Here is a 12851-nt window from a genome sequence, read left to right as displayed (position 1 = left end):
TCTAATTGGGCTGCTACTTTTTATTGTTGAGTTAGGAGTTTTTATATATTCTGTATAGTAGGCCCCTTATCAGATAGGTGATTTACAAATATTTTTATTGTATGGGCTATCTTCTCATTTTCTTGATGGTGTCATTTGAAGCACAGAAGTTTTTCACTTTGATAAAGTCCAGTTTATCAATTATTTTCTGTTGCTCGTACTTTTTTTTTTTGGCCACGCCACAGGACATTTGGGATCTTAGTTTCCCCACCAGGGAATCGAACCAGTGCCCCCTGCCATGGAAGCGCAGAGTCCTAACCACCAGACCGCCAGGGAATTCCGCTGTGGCTCGTACTCCTGATGCCTGAGCGAAACGTGATTCCCGGAAGCTGCAGGAGCCCCTCCCCAGCCAGCAGCTGCCCTCTCCTTTCCTCAACGCCCGAGACCAGGAGCACGCCCCGCTGCGCTGAGGCTCAGCACCTCACCTGGGCCTCCTGGCCCCCTTCTTGTTCCTCATCATCTCCTTGTGACAGAATTTCTCAGGCAGCTGGGAGAGGGGAGTCTGGAAGTGGAAGTGTTAGGAGGTGTGGGTGCAAACCATGACCAGCCAACTGGGATGCCACCCGCCTTGGTGGCACAGTTTTCTCCCCCTCTGATCAGACAGACCAGAGAGCTGCCAAAAGGGAGCCAACTTCAACTTGCTGGTTCCCTGAAGTTCTTTAGTGCACTGGAATATACGGACTTTTTTGTCTTGTAACATCGGACATGGAGAAGCTGGAGACCCTGCTGGCCTTGGAACGAGCTGAAATAACATCAAAATACGAGCAGGCGAGGCTGCGGCAGAGATCGTAGACACTGAGAGCAGGTGCAGCCCAGGAAAGTGAGGCCTGGTGGGGATCACAGCCAGGTAGAACAGGTAAGGCCCAAGTGGGTATCGTCACCAGTCAGAGCAGGTACATCCCCCAAGCAGGACTCATAGCAGCCCAGTTGAGGATCGTGGCCCCTGGGAGCAGGTATGTCCCAGGAGGAATCAGAGTCAAGCATGAGCAGGGGAGGCCCAGGCCGGGATCACAGTCATCAGTAGCAGGTGAGGCCCAGGTGGGGAATGACAGCCAGCACAGCCAGCAGGAGCAGGTATGTCCCTGGTGAGATCGTAGCCAAGGAGGAGCAGGTGAGGCCCAGGTGGGGCCCATCGCCAGGTATGTGTAGGTACAGCCCAGTGGGAAGCATAGGCAGCAGGAGCAGTTATGTTCCAGGCGGGGATCACAGCCAAGGCTGAGCAGGCAGAGCCAGGGAGGATATCCTCACCAGGAGGAGCAGGTATGCCCGGGTCGGGGTCACAGCAAGCAGCACCAGGTGGCCCAGGCAGGATCCTAGCCAGGTGCCAGCAGGGGAGGCCCAAGCAGCTCCCACTCAAGCAGGCGGGTCTGGTGCTGAGCCCCTGAGACACAGGGCAGGGGAGCCATCCTGCCCCTCCTTTCCCCACATCTCTGGCCCTGGTTGCGCCCTCATCATGGGCCCATCTGGGTTTCAGGGACTCCAGGCAAGGGCTCCAGTGGATCCAGGGGAAGACACTGACCTCTCATTGTACAAAGTCACCGACAGGCTAGGATTTTTGCCGTTAGACATCGGCATGCCCTTCCTTCCCACCTCGGGGCGGGTTTCCATTTGCAGAAAGACCTCTCTGGAGGCGGGACCCATCGCCCTAGCTCAGAGCCTCGACCCCTGGTGGCCACAGCGGGTCGGAGTCTGCACCAGGCTGGAGATAAGAGGACTCGGGGAGGCGGTAGGGGCAGGGCTGGGCGCCAGTCCAGGCCTGGGCCTCAGCCGCGAGGCCTCCACGCCCAGCCCTGGCCTCTGCCTCCGGGGTCAGAGGGAGGCCTCAGCCTGGTCAGCAGGCTCCGCAGAGCGTGGCCACAGCGTGAGGGGCGCCTGGGCCACAGGTCTCTGAGAATCCGGTGGGCCCAGCCAAGCAGCCACATGGGACGGTCCCGGAGGGTAGTGCAAGGTATGGCCTCAGGCGTTGTAGGGATGGGCAGGGGGAGAGGGCAGGCAGGACCCGGCCTCAGAAGCTCACGGGAAGGTGACAGAGGCAGGAGAGTTTGCAGCGGAAAACGACCTGACCCCTCAGCCTGGGAGGACACTCGGGGAAGAAGGCCAGGCCCGGCCACGGTGTGGGGAGAAAGGAGGAGACGCGCGTGTACCTGGATGGAGCTGGCCCGAGGCAGGCTGCGGGTGCTGGGCTCCTGAAGGGCGGCATCCTCTCTGCAGGAGGGCGGCCTCGAACAGGGCGAGGCCCTGGGCAGCGACTCACCCGAAACAGCTGAGCCAGGGCCTCCGCTCTCCAGCAGGGCAGGGGCCGCGAGGGCACGCAGCCCACCCCCGAGCCAGCACACTCCTGGGGTCAGCCCCCACCTCCAGAGTCTGCTGGGCTAAGACCTGGGGGTTGATGGGGGTGGGTGGGGCCTTCCGGGCACCCAGCCTGGTGCAGGTCCTCACACTCTGCTTCTCTTGCCTTCCAGTCAGGAGGCACTGCCTAGCCTCAGCACCCAGGGCCTCAGTGTTGGTGGCCTCAGCACCCACTTGGCAAGGGTAAGAGCCCGTCCGTGCTGTACTGGCTAGAGGAGGTCATGGGCGCAGCTGCGGTTCCCTGCCACCCCTGACCCCAGAGCCGTCTAGGTGTCCTCGGGCTGGGAGGGGTCTGTGCCTCTCCTGGACCTTTTGAGTTCACACCCATCAGGGCCACCCTAGGAAGCTGGCAGCTGGGCCAACACCACCATTTCCCATTTTCCATCCAAAAAAGCCCAGGAGATTGAGCAAGCCGACAAGTGGGTGAAGATGCTGTGGAACTGGAGTAAATACCAGGGCAGTGAGAAGGTAGAAGGCTGAGCATCCTGACCCTGAAAGGCGCTGGCCTGGGTGCCCCACAAGGCCTGGGGAGAATCCGATGCCAGAGCCGCAGCCAGCCCAGCCCAGGACCCGCAGGAAGGGAGCAGCTGGGGCCACGGTCCACTCTTAGTCTTGAGAGGCCAGGCCCAGGTCTAGGCAGACCCGGCTCCTCCCGAGCATCTTCCAGATGCTTCTCGCTCCGTCTCCTCCTCGGAGTCCTCCCCACCTGTCTCAGGGCTGGCTTCTCTCCCGTAGATGCAGTGGCGGGTCTACAAAGGAATCCCCCCCACACGTTTGAGGTCAGGTATGGTCTCTCCTGTTGGATGTGGAGAAGGTGAAAGCAGACACAAAGGGAAATACCACGTACAGCCTGTCCACCTGCTCAGGGGCAGCACTGACAGGCCAGGCCATCAGAAGCTTGCGGGGAGGGCTGCACCTCGGGGACCCCTTGCCCATCTCCAGTGCTTTCCTAGCACCTCCCAGGCTCACAGTCCCCAGGCCCGCCTGGCAGGAAAGCCCTGCACAACCCCCCTGCTGCCCATCCCATCTGGCCCAGTGCAGACACTGGATCCAGAGATGGATAGATGCCACCTGGAATCAAAATAAGCCCTCCCAGACAGCTGAGGGGGGGGAGGGGCAGAGTCACACAGCAAGGGATAGAAACCAGGGGGGAAAGAGCAAGGAGACACCCACAGAAACCATGAAAGGAGAAGGCAAAGCCAAACCTAATCAGGACAAGAAACAGGTCTTTTCCCATCGCCCCAGAGAGGTCCCTGCACCCAGCCTGTTCCCACCGCTCAGCCCCGCCTCTCCACCGAGGGTACCCCCAGGTCACATAGCCAGGGGAGGCTGCTCTGTGTGCCCAGACCATGTAGGAGCAGCAGGGTAAATGCAGCAGAGTGGGTGTGACGGTGGTGGTCACGCTTCTACAAGCAGCCCGAAAACACGTTAACCTAAGAAGCTAAGAATGTGGTGAACACCCACTGATAATTGTGGGACCACACCCAGAATCAAGCTCAGTCCCAAAGCTCTTAAATGGTCCCCCGAAAACCAGGCAGATACATACAGAGATCAAGATAATATGCGGAGGTCAAGATGTCCCTCTATACGAACAAAAAAAGCTCTGAAACTGGAAACATGCTTGTCTGTTAGGCCTAAGGGGAGCCCCAAGGATACTTTTCGCCTTCTTAACCAGGGGTCTGAGAGGAGGGTGTCAGGGCTGTGGAGCTCCGCACTCCTCCTGGGCTGTTTCAGCGTCAAGGTGATGGGAGCCCGAGCCCCCGCCTTCCCCGGGGCCCTGAGCCTGGCTGGTGCCAGATTCACGCTTGGCAAACGCGGAGCAAGAGACTATCAGAGGCGAAGGTAGTGAGCCCTCGCCCCGCCTAGCCTGTTCCCGCCTGTTCGCTGTGCCACTCCGGCGAGTGTCAGGGAACAGAGGCCCAGCCGCCCTCCCTCCCCCCTCCAACCCGTACCTGGGAGCAGCCTGGGGGGCAAGCTCAGGGCCGGCGGGCCCTGTCATCCTGGAAGGCCCCATGCTGGGGAAGGAGGAGGGGTCCAGCTGGCCTGGACGGTGCCTTCTTAACTGGCAGGGGTCTGGGCCTTGCACGTGGGCGTCACTCGTAACCCGCCCTGGCTTCAGAAACAAGCAAAATGAGCTTTCTACAGAAACAGCTCACGTTCGGCGGTCCGCCCAGCACCCGCTCTCTCGCGGTACTTGTGGCTGTCGGTACGGGCTCTGCCTGACGCTGGCCCCGCCCACAGGGAATGAAGGAGCAGGCCAGGCTGTACGCCCCCGTTATAAGACAGACAGAGCTGGATGTGACCCGCCCTTTCTGAAATCACATCATGTTCCGGGAGCGCTACGGCATCAAGTGGGTTCCCAGGGCCCCCAGGGGCAAGGGCGAGGCCGTGGACCTGGGGTGGCGGGATGCCCGACCCCTGGCCTGGCTGAACCTTGAGGGGGCGCTAGTGGGCACGTGAGGAGCAATGGCAGAGGTGTGGGGCACGGGGCAGGGGGCGGGAGGCCGAGGGGAGAGTGGGGGCCGGCCGGACAGGCTCAACGGGCCCCAGAGGGCCCCGTGGGAGAGGAGGGGCGCCAGGCAGCAGACAGGCTGGACCGGAGCCCAGATGGACTGAATGCGGGTGGGAGGGGTCAAAATGATGCCGCATCTTGATGTTTTCAGTTATATATTTCTGCTCTTTTAGACCGTTTCCATCGTTTATAAAAATAAAGTGTGGGGCTTCCCTGGTGGTGCAGTGGTTGAGAGTCCGCCTGCCGATGCAGGGGACGCGGGTTCGTGCCCCGGTCCGGGAAGATCCCACATGTCACGGAGCGGCTGGGCCCGTGAGCCATGGCCGCTGAGCCTGCGCGTCCGGAGCCTGTGCTCCGCAACGGGAGAGGCCACAAGAGTGAGAGGCCCACGTACCGCAAAAAAAAAAAAACAAGGATTCTTTTATTACACATGATCTGGACCCCGTTGCTACACCTGAAGCATTTACTGTACTCCCCTAATACACAGCCAGGGAGCGGCTCTCCCAATCCCTCACTGCTTTCTGAACAATCTGTTCCAACACAGGTAACTGTGTGTGGGGTGAAAAGCCTGACTGCCGAGGAGACCGTATGGGCGGGCAGGAGAACAGGTTCTGCCAGCAGATTCGGGGCACCCATGATTAGCCAGCAGGTCAAGCTCACTCTGGACCAAGAGATGCTCATCAGAGCCCTGACCCCAGAGAGAAGAGGGGTCTGGCCACAGCGGTGCTGAGATCAGCAAGGCCAACGTGGGCTGTGCTGCCCAATTGGTCACCCCGGACCCTTCACTCTCCTCTCACAATGAAATATGTCTACCAAGGGGGCTCCATGGGCACCGAAGTGGGGTGGCCCCATGTCTGCCTTGGCCAGGAGAGTATGTCTGTGTCTCTGCTGACCTCCAAGGCCAGGCCCAGGTCGAGTCAGACGCCACTGGCCCTTGGCACATCCATCATCCCACGGCCACCAGGCTGCAGGCCTCACGGAGATAGGAGCCCAGGGTGTGTGGGATGAGCCTGGTGGACCCCGACGTGCCCGCCACCCCTGCCCATCTACAGACCTGGGGACAAAATCTGGGAATTTTCGTGTAATGGGCCAGATGGTAAATATGTTCGACTTCAGGCCCAGGCACTGTCGTCCAAGAACGCAGCCTACTGGATACACAAACGAGTGGATGTGGCCATGTCCCAACTTGGGACCCTATCTTACACCTCTGGCTTGTTTGCAGGGTGGGGGGACTTGCTTGTGGCATTAGAAAACCAGACAGTCAGGACGGGGTAAGGCCATGGACACTGGGGAAGAGGCCAGCCAGGTGAGAGAGAGGACACCTATGAGAGAAAGAACTGACAAGTACAACTGAATCTAAATGTAAAACTTTCATTCTGCAAAAGACACTGTTAAGAGAATGAAAAAGAAAGCTACAGAGTGGGAGAAAAGATTTGCCAATTGTATATCCACTAAAGGACTCACATGGAATCAGACGCAAAGTGCTGGCGAGGACGTGGAGCATCAGGAACTCTCGTCCAGCACCGGTGGGGATGCATATGGTGCAGCCACTGTGGGAGACAGCTTGGCAGTTTCTTACAAAACTGCACATACTCGCACCATGTGCTCAGCAGTCACGCTCCTTCGTATTTACCCAAAGGAGTGGAAAATTTGCAACCACATAAAACCTGCATGCAATCTTCACTGCTTTGTTCATGATCGTTAAAAACTGGAAACAACCAAGATGATCTTCAACGAGGGAATGGATAAACCGTGGAATTCCATGAAATGGACTACGATTCAGGGACACAAAGGAACAAGCTATTGCTTCACTCGAGCATGGATGACTCAGACGCATTTTGCTAAGAGAAAGAATCCAGACCCATGTATGATTCCATTCATAGGACATTCTGGAAAAGGCACAGCCCCAGGAGGATAAGGATCAGCGGCTGCTGGGGCTGATGGTCTGGGAGCTTGAGCTGGAGCGCAGATGCGGTGGCCCCTCCTGTGGATGAAAACCCACAGGGCTGTACGTCCCAGAGACTCAACTATAATGTGTGCAAGCTGCAAAAATAAAGAAAATAACTCGTCAAGCTGTATACCTGGGATATTTGCGTTTCATTGCATGTAGACTTTACTCCTGAAAAATATTTAACACCGAGGTGCCCTGAAGACTTCACTGCTTTTTTGGCTTATTTCTTAAACACACCTGTTTTGTCATGAGGGTTTGTCAGACAACATGAAACTAAGATCCTCAGCATGAAACAAGCACCCCTGTGTCCCCTTCCCCAGGCAGCAAGCCCTGTTCCATGTGCTGGCGGCCTACTCTATGTAGACACTGTGAGTGTACCCAAGCTCAGGCCCTGCCCCTTCCAGGGGGTCTTCACCCTGGTCAGTACACAGGCACACAGGGTCACAGAGATGATACAGGGGGCTCCCCAGTCTCAGACTGAGACGGAAAGGCTGGGGTGCAGACCTCTGCTTTTCAGGACAGAAACGGCCCCCGACTCCTGGGTTGCGCGAGCCCCGCGCTTGGCAGGGCTGCCAGGTGCTGGCCTCAGCAGAAAGTTTTTGTAACAAGTTAGCTCGAGGCCTAATAAGCATCGCTATGGTCATGAAACTTGAGTTTTGATCCTGAAGATGCCATATTATTAATCGGAAACTTAGCAGGGATGGACGTTCCCAGTAACCTAGATGCCTGTGGGCCCCCACGGAGGTAGCTCTCACCCCACCTGCTCTTTCCAGAACATTCCCTCCAGGAACACCAGCTGAGAGGACCCCACAGGCTGCCCACAGTGGGGTCTTGGGCCAGTCTCCTGGCCTTGTGCCCTCCGAGGCCCGCACGGGCCACAGTCAGGCCCCCTGCCTGCTCTCACGGCAGGACCTCCAGACCCCATCACCCTGCATGCCTCGTCTGAGAAAGTAGACTTCAGGACAGCGCCCAGAGCCTCAGGCACGGAGCTCTCCCAGCCCGGAGGGCATCTCAGGTGGCCCCCTCCAGGGCGGTGTGAGCTCAGCCGGGTGGGAGCCGTCTAGGAGATGAGGTGGGAGTGTGATGAGGGTGCAGAGGAGGGCTCCATGTGCGTCTGACTCTTGCAGGAGGTGGGCACTGCCAGGGCATGAAACAGGTTGTGGCCGTCCTGCTGATGTTCCTGAGCGAGGAGGACACCTTCTGGGCGCTGGTCCAGCTGATGACTGACGAGAAGCACGCCACGCATGGTAGGTGCCTGATGTGGACTGCTGGGTGTGCCTCAGGGCCAGGGGTCTCCCTGCAGAGTTCCCCTGGCAGCAGGGCTGGCGGAGACCCCAGCCCAGTCCATCTCCCCATCAGCGAAGGGCCCTGGCTCCCCACGCTGCCCTCTGGGTCCTGGAGCCACGGCCCTCAGTCCCGGCCACATCTAGACAACTCTCCCTTCCCTGCTGGTACTTCTGCCTCATGCCTGCCATCCCCCAATGCCCTCCAAGCCCATGGCCAGACAAAGCCCCGCAGCACCCCCTCCTGTGCCCCCAGCCTGGATGCCAAGCCCAGGAAACAACCAGGCACACCCCTGTCCCCCACCCCGTGGGCCGCACGCCCTGTCCCTTACTACCGGGACTCCCATCCCACACTGTGGCTGCTCTGGGGAGGGCGAGTGCCAGGACCGGATGCCTGCCCGGCCCTTGGCCCAGGGCACCAGCTGAGCTGGGCTTCCGGGAGCGGGGCCTGTGCCCCGGCCACCCCGGCCTCACAGGCTGTCCTGCCCGGGAAGGGCATGTCCAGCCAGGGCTCGGGAGGGCCCCACACGCTGGGGTCACTGCCAGGGACACCTGCGGTACTCGACCCCCCTGGGCATGGCTCTGACTTGTGGGGGTCCGGGGGCTCCTCAGTCTTCTTCATTCCGGGGTTCCCAAAACTGCTGAGATTCCAGGCCTATCACGAGCACGTTCTAGGCAGCGTCCTCCCCCAGTGGAAGCAACACCTGGTGAGTGGAAGTGTCATCCCCCACCACAGAGGCGCTGTCCCACATCCACTTCGGGGGCCTGGCCCTCCTGCAGTCTTCATTCTCCTTCTCCTGGGGGGCCAGGGGCGAGCTCAGGCCGAGCAGGCCCATGGGCAGCACGTCCCCCCGGGCCCTGGGGGCGGCTGCACAGGGCCCTGAAACAGGGAGGTTTCTGGCCCAGCGGGCAGGCCCTGAGCCCCTGTGTCCGCCATTAGGACAAGGGGCAGGTGTCCACGGGGATTTACACCACCAAATGGTTCCTTCAGTGCTTCATCGACCAGGTAAGGCTGCCCAGGGACGCTGGGTCCCCAAGGCGCTCCCTGCCCCCCACTCCTGATGCGTGGGGAGGGTCCAGCCCCACCCCCCGACATGCCAGGCCTCTCCTGAGGGGCGTCTGAGGGGCAGCCCAGAGCCTTCCTGGTGGGCGCGGAGCACCTCAAAGTCCCAGGGACCAGCCATTTCCACCTTGGCTCCCATCCAGCAGGCTGGGTCAGCCCTGCGTGCAGGCAAACCAGTGTCGTGCTCCGCTGAGGTGTTCCCACCGAGTGTGGGACAGCCTCTGTTGCCCCCAGGTTAGTAGTCATGCTGGCCAGGCCCTTAGGACCCTGAGTGGCCTAGCAGGAACATCTTCGTCCAGGAGCCACGACCCCACCAGGGGGAGCCCACCCAGATGAGGAGCTGTAGGACTTTGTCTGATGCAGCCTGGGGGGTTTGTAGGGACCAGAGGCAGATGCGAGGTGGGGGGGGGTTCTTAGCCTGTGCTGGGACCCCCACTGCGCCCTGCTCAAGCTGACCCTCCGTGCCTACTGTCCCCACAGACCCCCTTTTTGCTCACCCTGAAGCTCTGGGACACCTACATCCTATGGGGCAAGCGTGTGCTCACGGCCATGGCATACACAGTCCTCGAGGTACACAAAAGTAAGTGGGCCTGAGCATGGAGCACGCAGGCTGCGGTGGAAGGAGGGCCAGACGGCACTCAAGCTGAGCAGTGTGCCCTCCGGAGAACGCCCTTTGCTATGGCCCTGCCCATGGCTCTCCCAGGCACAGCTGGACCCCCAGGTGTGGCGCACAGTGGAACACAGCCGCAGCCCACTGGAGGTGCCCCAGGATGCGGGGGGCTGAGCCTTCCCAGTGGGGCCCCCACTGCCCTGACAGCATCCGCAGCCCTAGAACGCTTCCTGAAGCTGCCCCTGGAAGGCCTGCAGGACACGCTGTCCCGGGCCTGGGCCCTGGAAGATGACACAGTGCTCAGCTGCAGGCCTCAATGGCTGAGCTATGCAGGATGAAGTGTGACTTGCTCCCCCGCAGATGGGCTCAGCTGCGGTCTCCTCCCGAGTCACCCTCTGGGGCAGTGAGCAGTGGGGTGAGCCCCAGGCCTTCCTCCTCACCCCCATCCATCTGCTCTTCTGCTCTAACACTCGGCCGATCACACCAGGGCTGGGCATCAGGGCAGCCACCACACCAGAGGCAGCCATCGGACCTCTGGCAGATACCAGAGGTCAAAGGCCTGGAAGGCTGCTCTCAGTGTTGGGCTGGGGCGGCCACGCAGGGCCCCATGGGCCCACTCTGCGCAGGCTGAACGGCCGGGTGGAGAAGCTGACCCAGTCTGTTCATTTCCAGCAAAACCTGAGGAGCTCCCCACGAGGCCCCTGGGCCTCTCCCTACCCCTCCCAGCATCAGGATGCTTCCCGGAGAGGACGGACTGGCCCTCCCTGGCCCACCTGCCCAGCACAAGTAGCCCGGACCCTCACCCAGCCCAGCCGTCCGAAAGGCCAAGGAGCAGCAGCAGCATGAGGGGACCATGGGTGCAGGCCTCCCTCTGGGGGCCTCGGAGGCTCCAAGTCTGGCCTGTCCACCCCCAGCCCAGGAGAGCCCTCAGGATCGGCTGTGGCCACGGCGATGGAATTCCTTCCCGAACCTCCCAGTGAACCATGAGGCCACAGGCAAGTGGCCCGCGGACATCAGCTTTGAGCCAGAAGGCTGGGTCCCTTCCCCTGCAGCGCCTGGCTGGGCCACCCCCAGGGCCGCATGACAGGCCTGGCCCTGCAAGGCCACTGAGGCCCCAGCCACCAGCTCTGCCCAGCCTGCTGAAGACAGCGCCGCCAGGCCCAGGATGCTCCTGCTGCCCTGTGGCACCTGCAGCCAGCGCCCCTTCCAGGGCAGTGACCAGCATGGCCACGACGGAGTCAGGGCAGTGCCCCAAGAGCTGCCCCAAGGCCCCGCATGTCCCCACGAACCCCTGACCTCTACATCCACAGGGAAGCTGGACGCTCAGGGGCCTCCAGAAGACAAGGTGACTGTGAGCACAGTGACCCCGAGGCCCCAGGAAGCCAGCGACGCACCCTGCTTCTTCACGCTGGCCTTCCTGGAGGACGGTGCCCCCCTCGCACAGCACAAGTCCCTGACCTGGAAGGGCCTGGCCTGGCCTGCATTTGGGCCCCAGGAGGGCAGGGCGCCGTGAGCCTACCCGCAGCCAGGATGATGACTAAAGGGGCTGCCCTGGCCAGTCCAGAATTCTGGCCCAAGGCAAAGCGAGCCTTCTCGGAGCTGTATGTGGCCAGCTGGGGTGTAGACGTGCCCCACAAGGCCACTTCGGTGACCTGAGGTGTCTCTGGGAGCAACAGGTCACCTCCACCAAGGGGTGGCAGAGGCAGGTGGACTGACCTTACCCTCAAACACGTAAGGAGGTACGGCTGGCCAGATGCCAGAGCCCACGCAGCCACCTGGGCCCCGCGAGGCAGAGCAGAGGACGCTGCTGGGCAGGCTGGACCCAACAGGCTGCCTCCCTTCCTCTGCCAAAGTCAGTTACTTCCTTTCAGGAAATACAACCCCATCCAGAGGCCAAATGAGCTCCCCACCTCCCAGCCATTCCTTATGAAGGCCTCCCTCCCAGGGGAAGGGACAGCCTTTGGTCCCAATTTCCCCCCTTGCTGGTTAAATGTTAATAAAGTTTCATGTGTTAAGTGCTAGACTGGCGGGTTCTTGCAGCACACAGAGGTCTCTGCAGGATGCCCCCGGGGTCCCAAGAGGCAGAGGAGCTGCCGGCTGGACAAAGCTGAGGTTCCCGCACGCCTCCTGGGGGGCCACACATACCGCAGCCTCTCAGTCTCAGCCAAACACAGGGGACAAGACCATCAGATAATTTACTGCGATTCAGCCTGTGCCCAGCGGCCGCGAGCAGAACCCCAGTCCCTCCCCCACCCTGCCCTACAAACGGGGAGCTGGGCCCTGCTCGTCTCGGGCCCCAGGGCCACTCCGTTGGGAGGCCTGTCCTCAGCAGCTCCCCCACGGCCCACTGACACTTGCAGGGTGCTCTGGGGGCACAGGGGCTGCGGCTCCAGGGTCACTGCTCCGGCCTGGCTCAGGGCAGCTCTCTCCGGGGACCTCCACCTCCCCCAGGAGCTGTGTCGGCCCAGACCCAGGCCCTGGCCTCCCTCGCTGCCCTGCCGTCCAGGGAGACTTACAGCACGAGGGGCTGCTAGGTCACGGGGGTCCCAGAGAGTCCCAGATAGTCCCGGAGCTGGAGCCAGAGCGTCTGCCCTGCATCGAGGGAGAGGGGGCAGTGAGCCCTCTGCTCACTCAGCATGGCCAGACCAGGCAGGGCCCCCCCGCTGAGCCCCCTGGGCCAGCCTGCCCTCTGGGCCCAGATACCCAGGTAATAGGGGTGGCAGGCAGAATGGTGGCCCAGCCACTCACCTGTGGCACCTCCAGCCCAGAGGTGGGAGGGGGGTCCTGCCTCCAGCTGCACTTAATGACTGCATGAGAGAAGCAGGGAGCTGGCCCCCCAAAGGCAGGGCTGACAGCTGAGAGCATCTCCCAAGCACGCACCTGAATTAGAAGCTGCTGGGTAGGCAAAAAGGCTGAACAGGAGGCGCCGCGGGCTGAGGTTACTAGCACCCCCATGAGAAAAGGGGGTGCCACAGTGGCAGGCACAGCAGCGTGCTGGCACAGGCCGGTGGCAGCCAACAAACAGGTCCAGGGCCCCGCCCACC

General features: G+C 61.1%; 1 pseudogene; it reads left to right on the top strand.

Annotated features, from left to right (window-relative positions):
- The first annotated feature begins 542 nt into the window (after nt 1-542).
- Nucleotides 543-11320, top strand: LOC149749613 (uncharacterized; annotated as a pseudogene).
- The last annotated feature ends 1531 nt before the right edge of the window (nt 11321-12851 follow it).

Source organism: Delphinapterus leucas, chromosome 3 (assembly GCF_059928025.1).
Source record: "Delphinapterus leucas isolate spDelLeu-1000000601 "Yukka" chromosome 3, BTC_Dleu_Yukka2, whole genome shotgun sequence".
Lineage (NCBI taxonomy): Eukaryota > Metazoa > Chordata > Mammalia > Artiodactyla > Monodontidae > Delphinapterus > Delphinapterus leucas.
Note: the sequence above shows the minus strand (reverse complement) of the source record. Positions and strands in the feature narration are given on the sequence as shown.